This window comes from Chlorocebus sabaeus, chromosome 12, assembly GCF_047675955.1.
Source record: "Chlorocebus sabaeus isolate Y175 chromosome 12, mChlSab1.0.hap1, whole genome shotgun sequence".
Classification (NCBI taxonomy): Eukaryota; Metazoa; Chordata; class Mammalia; order Primates; family Cercopithecidae; genus Chlorocebus; species Chlorocebus sabaeus.
Window position 1 is genome coordinate 61,205,538 of NC_132915.1, and position 6,000 is coordinate 61,211,537.

Consider the following 6,000-nt stretch of genomic DNA (forward strand, 5'->3'; position numbering starts at 1 on the left):
AAATAAATAAAAGACATCCAAATTTGAAATGAAGAATTCAAGCTGTTCCTCTTTGCTGATGATATGATCTTATATCTAGAAAAACCTAAAGACCCCACAAAAAATCTCTCAGATTTGTTTAAATGGATTCAGTAGAGTTGCAGTTTATAAAATCAGTGTGCAAAAATTAGTAGCATTTCTGTACACCAATAATGAACTAGTTGAGAAATAAATTAAGAAGGCAGTCCCATTTATAATGGCTACAAAAAATAAAATACCTGGGATAAATTTAACCAAGGAAGTGAAAGATCTCTACAAGAAAAACTCCAAAACGTTATTGAAAGAAATTGAAGATGACATAAACAAATGGCAAAACATCCCATGTTAATAGATTGAAAGAATCAATATCATTAAAGTAAGCATAATGCCAAAAACAATCTACAGATTCAATACAGTCCCTATCAAAATATTTTTATTCTTCACAGAATTAGAAAAAAACAAAATTTATATTGAATCAAAAAAGAGTCTAAACAGTCAAAATAATTCCGAGCAAAAAGGATAAAGTTAGAGGCATCATACTACCTGACTTAAAAATATATCACAAGGCTATAGTAACCAAAACAGCATGATATTGGCATAAAAATGGGCAAACGGATGGAATACGATATAGAACCTAGAAATAAAGCCATATATTTATAGCCAATTGATCTTCAACAAAACCAACAAGAACATACATTGGAGAATGGATGCCCTCTTTAATATATGGTGCTGAGAAAATTGTATAGCCATATAGAGAAGAATTAAACTGGACCCCTATCTCTCACCATGTACAAAAGTCAATTCAAAATGGATTAAGTATTTAAATGGAAGACCTGAAACTATAAAAATAGTCAAAGAAAACCTAGGAAAAACTCACCAGGACTTTGGTCTAAGCAAAGAATTTATGACTAAAAAACAAAAAGCCTCGAAAGCACAGGCAGCAAAAGCAGAATATAGACAAATGGGACTTAATTAAACTGAAAAGCTTCAGAATAGCAAAAAAAAAAAAAAAAAAAATACAGTAAAGATACAACCTATCGAATGGATAAAAATATTTGCAAACTATTCTGACAGGTGACTAATATCCAGAAATATAAGGAACTCAAGCAACTCAACAGAAAAAGTAGTAATAATAATAATAATTCCATTAAAAAGTGGGCAAAGGACATGAATAGACATTTCTCAAAAGAAGACATACAAAGGCTAACAGGTATACGAAAAAAATCTCAACATCACTAATCATCAGAAAAATGCAAATCAAAACCATGGTAAGGCTGGGCACACGTGGCTCACGCTTGTAATCCCAGCACTTTGGGAGGCCAAGGCAGGCAGATCACTTGAGCTTAGGAGTTCGAGACCAGCCTGGGCACCATGGTGAGACACAGTCTCTACAAAAACTACAAAAAATTAGCCAGGTGTGGTGGCACATGCCTGTGGTTCCAGATACTGAGGAGGCTGAGGTAGGAGGATGACTTGAGCTCAGGAGGCAGAAGTTGTGGTGAGCTGAGATCATGCCACTCCACTCTAGCGTGGTCAAAAGAGATACTGTATCAAAGGAAAAAAAAAACACACACACAGTGAGATTTCATCTCACACAAGTCAGAATAACTATTGTTAAAAAGTCAAAAAACAGACATTGGTGAGAATGCACAGAAAAGGAAGTTCTTACAGACTTTTGATGGGAACATAAACTAGTACAACCACTATGGAAAGCACTATGGAGAGTTGTCAAAAACTAAAAATAGAATCACCGTTCAATCTAGCAATCCTATTACTGGGTATCTACCCAAAGAAAAAGAAATCAATATATCAAAAAGACATCTGCACTTGCATGTTTACTGCAGCACTACTTACAATATCTAAGAGACGGAATCGTAAGTGTCCATCAGCAAATGAATGGATAAATAAAATGTGCCGTATCTGCACAATGGAATAATATTCAGCCATTAAAAAGAGTAAAATGACATCATTTGCAGCAACATGGATGGAATTGAAGGTCATTATCATAAGTTAAATAAGCCAGGCACAAAAAGACAAGAATCACATGTTCTCACTTATATATGGGACCTAAAAATTTTCAACACATGGAGGCAGAGAGTAGAAAAATAGATAACAGAGACTGGAAAAGAAATGTGGTGGTGCATTTTCTGGATGTTCTTTTTGCCTCAGATATTCTAGATTTGAAGCTGAAAAAGCTGGCAACCTGGAAACAGATAAAGTCACACAAAACAGCTCCAAAATAAGGCTGGACTCAAAATCAGCTAAAGGACCAGGTCAAAAGCAGCCTAGAATGATTTTTAGATAATAACCAGTGTATTGCAGCCAAACACCAGAGAAAAAAATGGTGGTTTCACCCCACTCTCATCACCAAAGACTAAGTAAAGAGCCTATAGTTCCACTCTTGGGATGCTACAAGAAGGGACCCCAGCAACCACCAAGGTTATGTCAGAGAAGGCCAACTAGGGAGCTGAGACTTTCATTCCCACTGGCCAGTAAGGAGGTGATCACCTCCATTTCCACTTCCACATATGGTGTCAAAGAAGACCATATGGGCATCCTGGCCTTCAACTTTCACCGGAAAGTAGCAAATAAACCCCAAGCAAACATAAAAAGGAAATAATGAAGATAAAAGCAAAAAGCAATTAAACTGAAACAGAAGAACAAAAAGCTAGCACTTTGAAAATGTCAATACAATTAGCAAACCTATATCAAGACTGACAGAGAGAAAGAGAGAGAAGACACAAATTATTAATATCAAGTATCCAAAGGATACTTGAAGACGTCAAAAGGAATACTAGTAACAACTCCGCATACACAAATTTGAAAACTTAGACAAAAATGACAAATTTTTTTGAAAAACACAAACCACCTGACAAAGATTCTTTACTTGGCCAAGCTTTAGTGAGGCTTCTAAACCTTCTGCTAGGCCCATCTGTGTACTTCCTTGTAAAGTCCAATTTTAGCAAAGGACACTGCTAAGTCATTTTGAAAAGAATCCCCCATGTTCCATATGCAATCAGGCTCCTCACCCTCTACCATCCTCCAAGTGATGTCTGACTATCCTGGCTTGCCTTCAGCAAGAATACTGTTAGGTTGGTTTAGCCAGAATCGCCTCGACTCCTGATGTTTCCTCTTAGTAATTTTCCATCCACTGACCCCCACAATGCTCCTTGACTATAAATTTCTCCTTGCTTATGCTGTATGCAGAGTTGAGCCAATGTCTCTCCCCTACTGCAAGACCTCATTGCAATGGTCCCTATACCCATCACAGTGGTCCTGAATAAAGTTTTCCTTACTATGCTTTACAAGTATCATTGAATAATTTTTCTTTAACACATTACAATTCATCCAATATGAAATTGAAATTTTGAATAGCCTTGTAACTGTTAAGAAAATTGAATTTGTAATTTTAAAAACTCCTCAAGAAGAAATCTTTAGGACCAGATGTTTTCACCAGAGAATTCTACCAAATGTTTAGAGAATAATTAACGTTGATTCTACACAATAATTCTAGAAAATAAAAGAGAAGGGAACACATTTTATAACATTCTATAAAAGAGAAAGGAACAATTCCCAATTCATTTAATTAAGCTGGCATTACTCTGATACCAAAGCCAGACAAAGACACTACAGAAAAGTAAAATACCAATACTTCTCATTAATACAGATGCAAAAATCTTCAAAATAATGTTCTGTTTTGGGGTTTTCTCTTTAAAGATGGGGTCACACTATGTTGCCCAGGCTGAATTCAAACTTCTAGAGTCAAGTGATGCTCCCACTTCAGCCCCCGGAGTAGCTGGCACTACAGGTGCACACCATACCTAGCCCAACATAGTATTAGCACATAGAATTCATCAATATATAAACAGATTATACATCATTGCCAAGTGGGAGGCTTCAATATTTAAAGTGCAATCAGTGTAACCCATTATATTAGCAGATAAGAAGAACAACAAAAAAAATCACAAAAATCAATGCAGAAAAAGCAGTGACATAATTCAACACCTACTCATGACTTTAATTTCTTTTCAGAAAATTTAGAGGAGAGACCAGGTGTGATGGCTTACACCTGTAATCCCAGCACTTTGGGAGGCCAAAATAAATGGATCACTTGAGGCCAGGAGTTCGGGACCAGCCTGGCCAATAGGTCAAAACCCCATCTCTACTAAAAATACAAAAATTAACTAGGCATGGTAGTGCACACCTATAATCCCAACTGTTTGGGAGGATGAGGCAGGAGAATCGGTTGAACCTGGGAGACAGAGGCTGCAGTAAGCCAAGATCACACCACTGCACTCCAGCCTGGGTGACAGAGTGAGACTTGGTCTTGAAAAAAAAAAGAATAGAAGGAAATGTCTTCAACTTGATGAACAGTATCTACAACACAATCTGCAGTTAATATTATACTTAATATTGAATACTTTCCCTACAAGATTGGAACAATGCAAGGATGTCTTATTCCGCATAGTAATGGAAGTTCTAGCCAGAGCAACAGGCGAGAAAAAGAAATAAAAGACATATATATCACAAAGGAATAAATAAAAGTGTTTGAAAGTTACATGATTGTCAACTTGGAAAATGGCAAGGAATCTATCAAAAAAAAACCTCATAAAATAAATGACTTCAGCAAGGTCACAGAATACAAGAAAGCATACAAAATAAGTTATGTTTCTACATACTAGCAATGAACATGTGAACAACAAAATTAATAATTCAATACCATTTATAATTGCTCAAAAGATGAATATTTAGGTGCAAATCTAGCAAAACATGTACAGGACATGTGTCCTAAAACCTGCAAAACTAATAAAAAGAAAAGAAAAAGGAGAGAAGAGGAAGCAGGAGAGAGTGAAAGAGAGGATAGGAAAAAAGAAGGAAAGGAAAGAAGAAAAGGAGAGAGGGAGGTAATGAAGGCCAGAGAGGAAAGGAGAGAGTGAGATCTAAATAAGTGGAAGATATACTATACTCATGGATCAAAAGACTAAATCTATAAAGAAACCAATTCTCCTCAAACTGATGTACAGGTTTAACATAATTTATATCAAAATCCCAGCAATATCCTTTTATATATAGACAAGATTATTCTAAAATTTATATGAAAAGTAAAAGGAACTAGAATAGTAAAACAATTTTAAAAGAGAAAAATAAAGTGTAAAAAATCATCTACCAAACTTCAAGATTTATCATATAGCTACAGTAATCAGGATTGTGATATTGCCAGAGTGATAAGCACAATCGAACAGAACAGAGAACCCAGAAATAAACAATATGCTCAACTGGTTGTTGACAGAAGTACAAAACAATTCAATGAATTGCTCAATTAATGGTGCTCAGAAACTAGACATCCATACGCAAAATAAAAAAAGAAACATAAACAAAAATTAATCCAAATGGGTTATAGAATTAGACGTAAATTATAAAACATAAAATTTTAAGAAAAATACAGGAAAAAAATCTTCAGGATGTAGACCTAGGCAAGGATTCTTATACTTGACACTAAAAACATGATCTATTTTTTTAAAAACTTGATGAATTAGACTCCATCAACACTAAAAACTTTTGCTCTGCAAAAGACTCCATTAAAAGAATAAAAAGACAAGTTATAACCTTGGAGAAAATATTTGCCAACCACATTATTGAAAAAGGACAAGTATGTAAAGAACTCTCAAATCTCAACAGAAAAAAAAACAGACATTTCATCAAAGAAGATATACAGATGGAAACCAACCTATGAAAATATGTTTCACATCATTCGCTATTAAGGAAATAAAATTAGGAATGTGATGAGTACTGTATGCCTATCAGAATAGCTAAAATGAAAATAATGACTATTAAATGCTGGTGAGAATGTGAAGAAACTGTGTATTAGTTCATTTTCAAGCTGCTGATAAAGAAATACCCAAGACTGGCAATTTACAAAAGAAAGAGGTTTAATGGACTCAGTTCCATGTGACAGGGAGGCCTCACAATCATGGTGGAAGG